This window comes from Ips typographus, linkage group LG14, assembly GCF_016097725.1.
Source record: "Ips typographus isolate SLU linkage group LG14, UJ_Ityp_2.0, whole genome shotgun sequence".
NCBI classification, from domain to species: Eukaryota; Metazoa; Arthropoda; class Insecta; order Coleoptera; family Curculionidae; genus Ips; species Ips typographus.
In genome coordinates, this window is record NC_138435.1 from 6,082,504 (window position 1) to 6,097,837 (window position 15,334).

Below are 15,334 nucleotides of genomic sequence, written 5' to 3' on the forward strand. Positions count from 1 at the left end.
ATCCAGCTGGAACTTGTGTTGCTCCATAAGATCTAAGCCCATTAAGACGTCATCAGTTATGTTGGCCACAAAAACGGTATGGTTGAAGACATGTCGCCCAAGCTCCACTTCAGCTTCATGGATTCCCAGAACAGGCATTGACTCACCAGCGGCAGTTTCCAATATAAACTTTGTACCAGTGTCGCTAATCCTGCAGTGTTTCACCATGTCCGGCCTTACGATAGTATGGCAAGAACCGGTATCAACAACCATTTGGCAATCCCGGCCGCAAATCTTACCGGTCACTATTAAGCTGGTGTTTTCGTGCTGAAGACGGGCTACTTTAATTATGGTTGGTGGGGCTTGACAGTGTTGCATAGCCAGCTTTTGCCCCGGAAAACTGGCTACTCTTCGTTTTCCTGGTTCTGCATTCTTCTAGGTTTGCGGCACTGCGATTGAATGTGCCCCTTTTCTCCACAGTTCCAGCATTCCAATGACCGAGTAAACGTGGTGGTTTGAGCGTTTCGGGTGTTCTGACTTCTTCTATTTAACGCTCCCATTAGTTCTTTTCGAAATGTCTCCAGCTGACGACTCAAGTCTGACTGAGTTGTGTGATCTGAATTGGAATATCGGTTTCTCGGTTCCGGTGTAAGGCTTCTGACTTGACGCACTCGAGTATGTCCTCGTGATACTTGCTTGACCACCTCAAACTCCAAAGCGTAGGCAAGAGCATCATGCAATGTTTGGCACCTCGCTAATCGTATTGCTTGCTCTGTGTCACAATCTTTAAGACCTCGTACAAAAGCCCGTACTGCCATTCGCTCTCTAATGTCGTGAGAGGCCGTTGGATAGGCCAGACAAACTAATCGAGCAATGTCGGCTTCATACTGTTGAAGTGTTTCCGTGCTTCTTTGGGTCCTACTAGACAACTGAGCTTCGTATACTTGTTCTAGGTGCTTATTTCCAAATCTCATCTCCAAATGTTGGATTAAGTCGTCGTAGTTTTTGTACTGGCTCTCGTCCAAAGTCTGCAAAACCTCCAGTGCTTCTTCTCGAAGTGACAAAACCAAGGCAGTGGCTTTGTCACTTGATGTCCAATTGTTGGCCTCTGCGGCAGCCTCAAACTGTTTTTTGTAAACCTGCCATGAGGTCTTACCGTCGAAAACTGGTGGCTTAATATTTGAGCAGACACTAGAACTGGCGACTACGGTTGGCTTTGAAGACTTTTCCTGTAGTTTGTCAAATTCCTCTCGCAAGGTCTGAACGGTCTCCTCCATACCGCTTATCCTCTCATTTACCTTTTCTTCCAAAATTTCCATCCTGTTGTCCATTTCTCCTTTTATTTCATTTATTACTCGGTCTAATTTTTCATCTTGTTGTTGAAACTGGTCTTTAATTTGGTCTTGGCTTGCTTTCATTTCTTCGAACTTTTGGTCTTGACTCGCTTTCATTTCTTCGAACTTTTGGTCCTGACTTGCTTTTAACTCCTCGAACTGCTCTTGACTTATTTGGCTTGCTTTCATTTCTTCGAACTTTTGGTCCTGACTTGCTTTCATCACTTGAATCATCTCCATAAGTTGTTTCATTCCTTCATCCATTTTGGCGCTTTGTTGTCGTGTACTCACAGGCATTCAACACACCTTCTGCTACTGTCTTCCCCTGGATCTCTTCTTCGATTCTCCAATCCCACTTCTGACACCAAATGTACCGTCGTACTCCTTAATAATACACTTCTTGAACAACACTGTATATTGTTTACAAACAATAAACTGACACTGACACTTAACCTCGATATCTAACAACTTCGACTTCACTACAACCATCAACTCAACAACTAACTAACCAGGCCTGGTTCAGCTGCTTATATAGGCTTCCATGGTTTCTAGAAAATTCCCAAATATTCATGAAATTGACTTTCTCTCTCACACTCATTAAGCTATAACATAAATCTCTCTCTATATAAGCAACGGAGCCAGGATTTTCTAGAACACAGACAAAAGAATGTAGAACGTAAACAAAGCAACGTAACATACAGGGATAACAACAAATAACTAAAGAAATCCTAACTAATAATCAAAAGTTCGCTTTGCAACAGTATTTTGTTTAAACAGTTTTTAAGGGTTGAACATCGACTGTTGCTGGGGGTTTTTTTCACTAAAAGGACTTAGTGTACATATATCTATTACATTCTGGAGAGACCTTTGAAAGGCCGACTTTTAAGACCGACCCTTTTAAGGGACGTAAGGTGAATTAAATGAGCGCTGATGAAAATAGTAAGGATTTTTCTCTAAGTAGGATACATGTAGCTATCACATTCTTGGAAGACCTTGGAAAGCCCGACTCTTATTTTTTTATGGATGTATCGTAAAAAAAAAACATTTTTGAAAGATAATTCAGTTGGTGGTTAAGTACGTTCGTATTGGCAACATTGCCTTCTTTGACCAGGAGCTTGTTGCAAGGCTCAGCGTTTTCTATTTTCACGCGTGATGTCTGTTTACATTAGATCCAGACACGGCCAGGACGGTGTTCTTTGATGTAAGCCGACGTATAAGAAGCCGAAGTAGTTGGAAACCGCCGAAAAATTGGCAAAGCCTATATAAAAATTGTCTAGAAAGAATAAGAGTCATATCGTATTATTAACACTAAAAATAAAGTTTAAGTTGTTTGATCAAAACTCAACCTCGAATTCAAACATGTGAGTATCTGAAAAAATAAATAATTAATCATAAACATTTTTTTTAATGCATGAGAAGTACCATATTGTAACATAAAGATTACACTAGGTGCCGTTACCCTAAGTTGCCCCGGTCTCCCCCAGTACAATGTTTGTGTCAGCAATATTTGCGAATTGGGGTCATGATGTGGGTATAAATACTGCACCAAAAGCACGTACAGATTACCGAACTCTGGGGTCTTCCCCAGAGGGAAGTCACTGACTGATCTCTGGGTTAGTCTGGGTATGCCTATTGTGGAACTTAACGTGGAGCAGTAGGTGACCAAGTGCCACACCCTAGATCAGCCCTAGCAAAGGAAATAGTGGGGGCGCGCAGCTTAAGTTGCCGTTCCAACTTACCTCCCTTTGTTAGGTTCTTCACGTCTTTGCCGGCTCGGTGAATGCCCTCGGACCTAAGTCTAGGGTTCATTCACCACCGCTAAAGCGCTGCCCTCCGTGTATCTTCAGCCTAGCCAGTTTCACATCATGCCCCCAGCCATCTTGGCCATCTGGGGGTAAGATAACTATCTAGACAATAAGGCACAACTACTTAAATAAAGTGGGTTACTTGTGGAATCCGGTATGTTCTTCCCCCTCAACCAACCCTCAACGTGACAATATCTCTCTCTTTTTCGAAGGACAAACATAATTTTGAATGAATGTTCTTGGTAATGACATAAAAACCATTTACCAGTTTTGCTTACCTAGTTTCAAGGATTTACAGATTTTCTTGTAAACTAGTTTGCTGTGTGTTGTACTTTCCAGGACAAATGTTTTAACCAAATTGTTTAGGCTGGACTTGATTGTGTATAAAAAGCTCTATCTAATACATATCTGGATCAGGAATGAACCTTTTTTTTTAATTTTCAGTCACAACTTGCAATCAACTACACGAAATAATAAAAAAAAAACATATTTCTTACTGCTAAAAGTGACATTTTAGGCTTTGTAGTATAGAGGGCGGTGGCTTAACGCATGACCCGCGTGGAACGTGCGACGATCGGCGGACTCGACAAACGACAAAACAGAAGCCGAACGCCAAAAACCAACTATTTTGTATTCCTAATTTCTGTATAGTTTCAGATTTGGGGATTTATTAGAACAAAAACATCTATCAACTCATCAGAAAAAATACAGGGTGTTCCATTAAAGATTCCTCAAGTTTGTATTTTTTTAACTTTTGTCATGGTCTCTTATTCTATTCAAAAATAAAGTCGCTTCAAGCTGTTTAAATATACGGACCAACCCTGTACCTATTTGTTGATCTTCATAAAAAAAATTTAGAATTACCTTTAGTTTTAAGCGGTTTTTAGGTACAAATGTTACAACAAATTAAACCCTTTTTATAAGCCCGGCTTAATTGGCGGCCATTTGAGCCTACCGTTCCGTAAAAGGAACAGTTTAATTTACAGTTTTCTATAAAATACCTACATAATTTTCGAATAGATGGCGCATCTTATACGCGATGAGAAGCATAATTGACGGTGGATTTATACTGTTTAGATCCACGTGAGCAATTTTAGAATTATTCACACCGGTTCTATTTCTGTGCATTTGTTTCTGCTAGTGAATCATGGATCCTTGCTCGTAAGTATTAAGTTTTATTCGTGATATTTTCAATTAACTTCTTTTTCTGTTTTTAATAACGTTAACCTTGACCTTATAAAACATAATCCTAAGCTAATTTGTTATTTCACCATGTCTACACACGTGCTAAATATGATGTTCCGTTAAAAGATCAGTAGGACAATATACTGTTTCGGCAACTAGTGTTGTGTACATTTTTTTTTGTTTCAGATCTAAATATAATTTACACAGACCTCTAAAACTGCACGAATTGCTTGAGGAATTAGAAAACTTTGATCTCGACTCCCCTGCACCAGACAGTATTACAATCTTGCCGCCGGAAAATGCCAATGAAGAGCTCACAGACGAGGACTCTGGCGATGAAAATTTTGTCCCCAATAACCCCAAACTCCCAATAACCTTCCAGGAAGCCAATTACGTGCAGAGGCAAATTTGTCATATGACGGTGAAAGTCAACAAGATGAAGAACAGTGGGATTCTGATGAAGTTCCTTTGCAACCAAGAAGAAAAAACTGTCAATCAAAAGTAAGTCCAGAAAAAAGCCAACTGTCAAATGGTCCGATGTGGAATTGACCAACACCTTTCCTAATTGGTTGGACGTATGTGGCCCAAAAGTCGAAAAATCTCCTTTAGAACTCTTCATGTATTTTTTTGATAAGGATATAGTTCAAATGCTGATAAATTATACAAATATATACGCAGCCCAAAAAAATCAGACCTCTACTGTCGCTGAAGAAGAATTTTTCTGCTTTCTTGGGGTTCTCATTCTGAGCGGATACGCCGTTGTAAACCGTCGCAAAATGTACTGGCAAAATTGCCCAGATGCAAATAATCCCTTGGTTTGTGAATCTATTTCTCGGGATCGGTTTCAATACATAATGTCTAATCTTCACTGCAACGACAATACGCAGCTTTCAAAGGATGAAAAGTTCTCGAAGATGAGGCCATTGTTTGATGGGTTGAATCAGCGTTTTAGATTGTTTGCACCCGAAGAAGAAAATCATAGTGTCGATGAAGCCATGGTGCCATATTATGGTCGCCATGGCTGCAAACAATTTATACGCGGCAAACCGATACGTTGGGGCTATAAGTTTTGGGCTGGCACAACTAGGCTGGGATATATTGTATGGTTTGATCCGTATCAAGGTTCCACAGCTCCACTTCACGAAAAATATAAGGATCAGCATAATCATATCATTCTACAATATGTTGATGTACTAACCTCTGAAACCTATCGTCCCTATCATATATTTTGCGACAACTTTTTTACTTGAAGTACTAAAAGATAGAGGGATCAAATGTACGGGAACTATAAGGGAAAATAGGATTCCCTCTGACCCCCTGGAGAGTTCAAAAACTTTGAAGAAGAAAAGCAGGGGAACATTTTGCCACAAATTAGGGAATGAAACCATACTATTATGTAAATGGAATGATAATAATGTCGCAAACATCGCAACGAATTTTCTTTCGGTTTCCCCAGTAAATAAAGTAAAGAGATATTCAAGAGCCGAGAAGAAACATGTAAATGTTGATCAACCTTATCTTATTCAAATGTACAACCAAAATATGGGGGGAGTTGACAGATCAGACCAAAATATCAGCCTGAACAGAATCTCCATTAGGGAAAAAAAAAAGGTATTTTCCCCTATTTTGCCATTGCATTGATATGGCTATACAGAATGCATGGCAACTTCACCGTATAAATCTAGGAAAGTTGGACCAATTGGCATTTAGAAGAAGCATAGCGACGAACCTACTAGAAACTTATAAGAAGAGTTCTAGAAGGGGCCCGTCAAGACCATCACAAAGTGAACATGAATTTTCCAGATTCGATAGACTAGACCATCTGGTGGAATATCAAAATAAGCGAACCAGATGTCGTATTTGTCACAAGAATTCATTTTTTAGATGTAAAAAATGTTCCGTTGGACTACATCCTAAGGATTGTTTCATTTTGTACCATACTTTCTAATTTTATGTAATATATGATCAGTAATCCGATAACAGCGTATTGTCCTACTGTTCCTTTAAAAAAACGTCGGTTTAAGAAAAACAACCAAAAAAAAATCTGATGTTTTTTAGAGGTTTAGAGTGTTAAAATAGCCCTATTTAATAAATAAAACCCTTGGTTTCCCAAAAAAAAATAGTTTTAGGTTTATCTGGGTTAATCAGTTGGAAAATAAATTGTACGTTTGATAGATATTAATGACTGATTGCTGGTCTGGTTCAATTCCAATGTCAACTTCTGCACAGTTACTCAGTTCGCCATGCGTAGATTGACATTTAAAGGAATTACAATTCTTTTAATGTTGTCTGTCTTTTAATGTGTTAATATCATCATCCCCATTTAGTCGAACATTAAATAAAAATTATGCTGCCAAATATTGTGGACAGGAAAATGCTGCATATGGCATAACAGCAAACCGAAATAGCAAATAAAACTACACACAACCCGCGCCCCAATTTTTAGTTTATTAGTAAAATAAATAAGAATTCCAGAATTTCCCTGTACGACTTTTTATGCATCTCGCTTCACCGGGAGAATATCTGAAACAAAGAAAATAATATTACGACAAGAACATAAAAAAAACGTCAACGTGTTTTAACCGATTTCAGCTAAATGCCTAACAAAAAATTCAAAAACTATTTATTACATCCGGAGATTTCCGACAAAAACCGAAAAAGTCAAATTTCTATTTGTTTTTTACCACTTTATTAATGATTATTTTGGAATTTACTCCAGATGTAATAAAAAATTTAGATTTTTTTTTACCAAATTATTTAGCAATAAAATGCGCAACGTTGTCTCCATTTAACTAAAGCTCTATCAACAATAGTTTCTGAAATAGCAATGCTAATGCATCGAATTTGTAACACCCTTTATACTGGGTGTCCCATAACTATATGACAATCTCTCGGGAGCATACAGAGGAGGTCAAAATAATACGATTTGTTCATAGAAACATTTTTCCTAAAGTCACTCCTAAGGGAGATAACGAGCCCCAAAGAACTGCCTTCCAATTAACATTTTTGGCCGTAACTTTTAAACCACTTTGTATATTGTAATGATTTTTGATTTATCTCGAAAACCGTTCATTTTATCGAAATAAAAGAAGAGTACGACTTTTCGATAAAAATGTCAAGAGTATCTATTAATGGTGTTTGCAGCTGAAAATAATGACAGCTGTCAAAGTTTAAGCAAATTGTTTCTTGAGTACCTAGTACCTGTCTTTCTGCTAAGACGAGATACCTGGTTTTGTCAAATAGAAGGTCTCTTTCAATAAAACATTAAACCCAAAAATCATTACAATATACAAAGTGGTTCAGAAGTTACGGCCAAAAACGTTAATTGAAAAGATTACAAAACGGTGCACGCTTGATGTAACAAGTCTTCCTGATCAATCAATCAATGAGTAAATTCAAAAATTCAATAATATACAGGGCGTTACATTATAAAACAAAGAAAATTTGGACTGTCACAGTTTTACAAGATACTTTTTGTAGCTACCCAAATAGTTTACTCTGATTAAAATAATCCAATCAACCTTAATGTTAATTCCTGTCTATCTGAGATATTATTTATAGAAAGGGAATAGCTTGAATAATCAAATTATTTAAAAATTCATAAGAATTTACGTGGTTTTAAAAACACTGCAACTACACAAAGGTGTTTGCTTTATAATCAGAGTACTCATAATGTAGAAGAGAGACAAGCGGTGTCTTGAGTTCATCATTTGTACTCACTGCAAACTACCTCATTATTACTATTACTTTAAACATGCTTTTAGATGACACTAAATATAATACATATTGATTTGACGTTCAATAATGCAATTTACCAAAGTAAATAATGATGATTATCTTTGAGATTATTGTGTTAACGTAAAACAATAATAAAAACTGCAATGCTTTTCATTTTAATGTCAATTTCAGTAACAATAGTTAACTAACATTAAAACTTGCTATTTTATGCACTGTTCTAATGTAGTACTTCTTGGTGGGTAATTTGAGCCTTGTTTAAGTTGTCAATTTCTCCATAAAAGTTATGCTTTCTGACCCACATGAAAAAGTAGTGAAGTATTTAGCATATACCAGATACAGATTTGTAGGAGAGGCCTAATTTGCTACTTGAACTGTACTTAAAAAATGCCAGACGAGAAAAATGTGTAGTAATGATGCATCAGCAGGATTCAATACATAGGATCGGTATGAAATTTGCATTGTAATCTTACTTGGATCAGCAGGCCTTATGTCCTTCAAAAAATATACATTTACTTGATTTTAGTGTATAATTTTCCACTCTTCTCGAAATATTGTATTAAAATTAAAAATATAACTATTTTAGCTGCATGGGATTCGGTTTGACATAACAAAATAAAAACAAAAGCAAAGTGACAAATTCGAACTTTAGTTGACATAAGAACAGATGGAAGATGGTTTAATCAGCTGAATTTGTTTCCTCAAAGTGATAAGCCCCGTGACGTCACAGTAGGGTGCTCGGGCTGCACAATATGCACTTAAAACTTTTTACATTATTTTTTACATTGAAGTAGAAACTAGAAATCTACTTTCACAGAATGAATGCACTACTTTCCATCTGAGACCATATTTATAGAAAATGGAAATCTCAAATAATCAAAATATCAAAAAATTGAACTTCATTAGGTATTGGATTGTTAAAAAAACATTGCAGCTGCACAAATACAGTGTGTTACAAATTAGATGCATTAGCATTGCTATCTCAGAAAGTTTAGTTGATAGAGCTTTAGTTAAATGGAGGCAAAGTTGCGCATTTTATTGCTAAATAATTTGGTAAAAAAAAATTATTTTATTACATCCGGAGATATCCAACAAAAACAATTAATCAAATTTCTCAATTTTATTTTTTTACCCTTTTATTATTGATTATTTTGGAAAATCAATTGCACCTTCTGGAGGCATTAATTTATGCTATTTAAGAAAATAATGTTTGTATTTAGCTACAACGTTTTGTTTTTTAGATACCATCATCAACTTAATATTTTAAAATACGGACCGGGACTTTTGATTTCGTTTTTTTAGTAGCTACCAACCTCCCGAAAATAATGATGTGCCACACTTGTCAAAAAATTATACCTAGTGTACTTAGGTATTTGTTTTTTTTTCAAATAAGCATTTGAAATTCATATGTTATCATAATGAGTAAATAATTTAGTTTTTCTAATTTTGGCATACAAAGTGACACTTTTCAAAACTGATTAGAGTGACAAAACGTTTTACTTTTTGTAACTAGTTACGAAAAGTATCACTTTATGTAACTAGTTATGAAAAGTTCATTTCATCACTCCCTGTTTTTATGCATTTCCGTAGAAACATATGGGCGACATCCATCATAACATGTCGTTGTCACAGTCTATACAAGGTGCTATGAAAGTGAATATTTGGGTTAAATCACTTTAAAAGATAGTTTTTACAGCTTTTTGGTCAAAATTAGAAAAAATTATGTATGCAACACGTTTCGAAAATGTCTTATTGTGTAACTCATTCAAATTGTAGGAGCTCGCTGCGCTCGCCCTACAAACATTCATTTGTTACACAAAATCGATCTTTTCGTAACTGGTTACATAAATAGCTATTGATATGATTAAGCTGTTTCATCAAAACTCAACCTCGAATTCAAACATGTGAGTATCCGAAAAATAAATAACTAACCAAAAACATATTTTTTTTTTAAATAAATGAAAAGTACTATAAGAAACTCTCTCTCTTTTTCGAAGGAGCAATGAACCTAATTATTAAATTATATAAAACTAAATTATCTACTCATTATGACAACATATCAATTTCAATTGCTTAATTTTTTAAAAAATCTTAAAATACCGAATACATAATACAAGTAGGTACACTAGGTATATTTTTTTGACAAGTGTGACACATTATTAGTTTCAGAAGGTCTGTGGCTACTGAAAAATGAAATAAAAAGTTGAGGTCCGTATTTGAAAATTTGAAGTTGATGTTGGTATCTAAAAAACAAAATGTCGGAGCTGAAAACTAAAACTATTTTCTTGAAGAGCATAAAAAAGTGCCTCCAGAAGGTGCCATTAATTAAAGTAGTAAAAAAATAAAATAGAAATTTGAGTTTTCCGGTTTTTGTCGTATATCTCCGGATGTAACGAAACTTTTATGAATTTTTTTTTACCAAATTATTTAGCAATAAAATGCGCAACTTTCCCTCCATTTAACTAAAGCTCTATCAACTACACTTTCTGAGATACCAATGCCAATGCATCGAGTTTGCTTTACAATCATGGTACTAGATAACCAAATGTTGTATCATATAAGTAATTTCGTAGCCATAATTTGATCTGAAGAATTGACACATATACAGTGTGACCCATTTAGAATGGAAACACCCCTATAAAATTTTAGGTTATTAACCGATTTCAATTATTTTTTTTTTGAAATAATTAGGAATTTGAATTTTAATTTGTCATAACTTTGTTATTAATGAATGGATTTTTATGAAATTTTGGTCACAGCTATTTGAAAGCACTATAGATCCAGTGGCGTAGTAATTTTTTCAATAAAAAAATCGCTAATAAAAATTCTCCATTTTCTATCAAGAAAAAGTATCGTAATATGACCTGAAAACTGAAATAAATATTTAAAATTTTCTCCCGTAATAGACATTTCATTCCTAATTATTTCAAAAAAAAAATAATTGAAATCGGTTAATAACCTAAAATTTTATAGGGGTGTTTCCATTCTAAATGGGTCACACTGTATGAATTAGATTATTATTGTTCCTTCAAACATGCATTTAGATAACACTACATACAGTGCTTTTGTAACATGCATGCTGCCTAAGTTCAATAAAATTAAAAAGACTAACTTTTCACAAAAATTCTCGGACCCCTATGTTTTTCATTTTATTAAATGCTGCTTGTGTTATATGAATTGGAATTATACAGGGCCCAAAAACTGGGTATTTAAAACATTTTTGATCTTTTAAATGGCAACACTTCTTTTATTGTATAACTTGGATTCTAGAAACAAACAATTCTAAGTATTGTTCCATGCAACTTGTACCACAATTATCCTGTAAATATTGATAATTTGAAACCAATAATTTTCCAATAAATCAGATTAACATCCCCAAAAATTATTGATGACATTTTAAAAAAAAATGTAAAAAGATAATAAACTGTCTTGGTTATTGTAACAGTCCATAGAGTTCATTTTGAACAGCTGTTTTTAATTTTTTTCAATTTTTTTAAGTAAAAGTTGTGAGACCTATAATTTTGAAGAGTCTTTTTGACATTTGTTTAAAAACAATTGAATATCAGTATGGAGTATGTTGCATGAAATATGTTAAGAATTGTTTGTAGAATCCAAAACCTTCTATAAAAATAAGGTTCCAAGTGTTTTTGCAAAAAGTAAAGCTCACTTTATAGAACAAAATTTAGTTTAAGTATTAGTATTCACTGTAAAAATTGAAGGTGATTATAAATGATAAGTTTATGGAGGTTATTACATGACATATAGACTGACAAGTGCCAGTACATAAATAGTAAATATTAAATAAAAAGTTGTAGTTTGTAGCTGCAATCCTTTTTCTTTATGCTGGAACCCAAAACAAAAACAAAAAAGTTAATAAAATCATGTACCTAAAAACTATAATTATTGTGAATATTTCCCTCATGTGTTAAATGTCCCATATGAGCAGTGCATTTTCACCAGAATGACAGCGACAATTCCACTCATGTACAAAAAATGCCATATATACGTCATCAAAACACGGTTTGCTATCGGCTAATAAGGAAGGAAGAGAGTTTGCTAGCGGATAAAAAAATCGGATAAATTTTGCTGTTGATTTCATCGTTTCTACGGATTTTCACTACACTTTTATTGTTGCAATGTCTCACCTTGAGGTTTTTGCTGGCACTGTCAATTTTGATGTTTGTTCGTATTGTTTTGGTTATGGCTCGCTTCGGATTGAGTTCTACTGCAGAAAATCAAAAGAACCAGAAAAATGTATTTCTGCCAGTACAAGGCAGTCGCAGTCTTATTATATTATTGATTATATTCATGGAATTGTCTTATCAAATACCATTCGAGCTCAGATTTTGAACAGGATAATTTTTCCGCTTGTCTTCTCATACTTTCTTTATGGTACAAAACTCGACCTGTTTGGCAAAATCACTCGAGCTGCGCTCTCGTGATTTAGTTACAACAGATCTCGTGCTGTTACACCAAAAAGAAAGTGTTCTAAGACAAGCACAAAAATTATCCGGCTAAATCTGAGCTCTTGTGGTATTGCCCCCGATAATTGCATTCTAAAGTGATAATTGCATTTCGATAATTGCACTGTACGTATCTATAACAACTGCATTGTTGTAGAGCCTATTGCTAGTACACTAATTGTTATCCTTGCGCAGTTTTTTGACTTTTTATAACCAAAAAATGTCAAACGCGATGTCAACAAAAATTAATAAACGGTTTGGAACTTGTTCATTGAGCTCCATTGAGCAATCTATAGTTGCAGCAAAACCAAAACATTTTCTTTATTCGGGAAATATTCCCCAAAATTACATTCGTGCCTTAAAAATGACCTGATAATTCTGCGTTCAAACTTGTTATCTTTGCAAACTGCATTCGGTCATATTCATATTTTTTTCTAAAAAAGCCCTCCACCTTCGGTGTCGGGCTCTTTCGCCAAAAAAATATGAAAATAAACTCATGCAGTTAAGAGATAACAAGTTTTCATGCAAAATTATCGGTAATTTTTATGCACTTGTGCAATTACCCCCGATAATATTCATCTGTCAATGCCTGGTTAACCATCCTGCAGGTGCGAAAAAGGCAAAAAGATTTAATTTTAGTATTAGCCAAAAACAATTTTGGTTTTTAAGTGAATACAGTTATTACTAATACTAAATTTAAATTATTTTTTTTATAAACTTCTTTGGTCATAAGCATTGATTCTATTCTTAGTCCTAATATTAATAATATAACTAAAATTAAATTTTGCTTTATAAACTAGGCTTAAGTTCCTTCCATTTCATCACATTCAAGACATTGTATAATACATATTAACTCAATGTTGAGCAATGCCGTTTACTAAAGTGTACAATGATAATTATTAAACATAAAACAATAATGAAAAATGCATTGGTTTTCATTTGAATGTTAATTTAAGTAAAATCAATATACTGACCTTAAAACTTGCTTTTTTTATTCACTGTTCTAATGTAAGTAGTTGAACCCATTGCACACCATTTCACTCTTCTTAACTTGATTCATAAGTTGCAATCTTCTTAGTGGGTAATCTGTTCTTCGCTTAGGTCAATTTCTTCATAAAAGTTGTATTTTCTCATCCACATGGAAAAGCAGGGTTGGGTGAAAATTGTTTTTTTCTAAAAAAAACAAAAAACTTGTTTTTTAACCAAAAAAACATGTTTTTTGTTTTAAAACAGTCTTTTCTTGCGTGTGAAATAAAACATTGTTTTAAAATCAAAAAAGTGTTTTAAAACAATATTTATCTTGCTATCTAATACAGTATACAGGCAACCTTGACCATGTTTCAACATCTAAATAAAAATGTTAAATAATGTACGTAAAAGTTTTCATAGCTTTTAGCTTGGGAACGTGGGCACTACCTTACTAGTATAGTATACTACTAGTAATGCTGAAGATTAGCTTTTATGTTTTTTTTTCAGGTCTTGACTTTTAACTTTTATAACTTATTACCCATGTGACATGTTAAGTTCAGATTTTTTTACAGTTTACACTTTACAGGTGTTATACCTCTGTTCCTATGTAAACTATATTTTCAATAAAGTTTTGTAGAGCTGGTAGCTGCCTAGTGCATAAATATTCCTTTTAAAAAAGTAGCATTAAAATGTATGTTTCAAATTGATTTTTTTTTTAGTTTTGGTTCTTTCATACTGAAAAAAATTAAAAAAAAACCAAGAAAAACTCTAATTTAAAAATTACAATACAGCAGACCACAGGCTCAAAGAATTGAAAACACTAAATAAATTAAATATAGGCACATAATAATCAGCTTTTAATTAGTTGAAAAAAAAACAGTGTTTTAAACATAAGTTTTAAAACACTGATTTAAACACCACCTGTTTTATTTGCAGTGTTTTAAACGTGTTTTAAACAACTGTGTTAAAACAGTTGTTTTAAAACAACCCAACCCTGTGGAAAAGTAGTGAAGTATTCAGCATATACAGGATACTGATCTGTGAAATAGGCCCAATTTGTTAGTTGAACCACCCTTAAAAAATTGTCAGACGAGACAAATTTTTAGTAATGTATACAAGTGATGCATCAGCAGAGATTATTTTAGTTTAGTTTAGGTTAGGTATGAAATTGCCTAATTGCCATTGAAATCTTACCTGGGCTAGCAGGCGTTGTGTGCTTATGTCTATCGAAAAATATACATTTACTTGAATTTAGTGAATAATCTTCACCAATTATTAGACTATTGTAATAAAAATACAATTTATTTTAGCTGCATGTTAGTTTTTTTGACACAACAAAACGAAAACAAAACAGCAAAGTGACAAGTTGGCATTTGACATCATATCAGATCCAAGAGGGCCTATCAGCGGAACTTCTTTTCTGTGTGTGTTACGCCGGGTGACGTCACAGTGGATGCTCGGGCGCACAATATGCACTTAATACCCAAGGAATTACAGGCGTTGTCCGTGGTTTTGTATTACTATTTGATTCTCTCTCTTCATTAAAGTATAGTATTTGTAGGAAGGGGTTCACGTTCAAGTTCGACTAAACAAAATATCTAAAAATTTAGATTCAATAAGTATTGGATTTATTGTTTTAAAAGAACATTGCAGCAGCACAAAGATGTTTTCTTTACAATCATAGTACTTGATCGGTAGATGTCTCATATAAGTGGTTTCTAGAACTCATATTTAAACTCACCACAAACTACACTTTATTCAAAAATATTACTACTATCACTTAACATGCTTTTAGATAAGGCTACATATACTCATGACATATTAGCTTGAGGTTCAGAAATGCAGTTTACTGAAGCACCTAATG

The 15,334-nt window shown here is 34.1% G+C and overlaps 1 long non-coding RNA gene across 1 annotated transcript in view; it reads right to left on the reverse strand.

Moving 5' to 3' along the window:
- Positions 1-6,729: 6,729 nt before the first annotated feature.
- LOC145737827 (uncharacterized) overlaps positions 6,730-15,334 on the reverse strand; it is a 126,989-nt gene continuing 118,384 nt past the window's right edge. The window contains exon 3 of the long non-coding RNA XR_014180508.1: positions 6,730-6,826. This is a non-coding gene — a long non-coding RNA (uncharacterized LOC145737827). The remainder of the gene's footprint in view (positions 6,827-15,334) is intronic.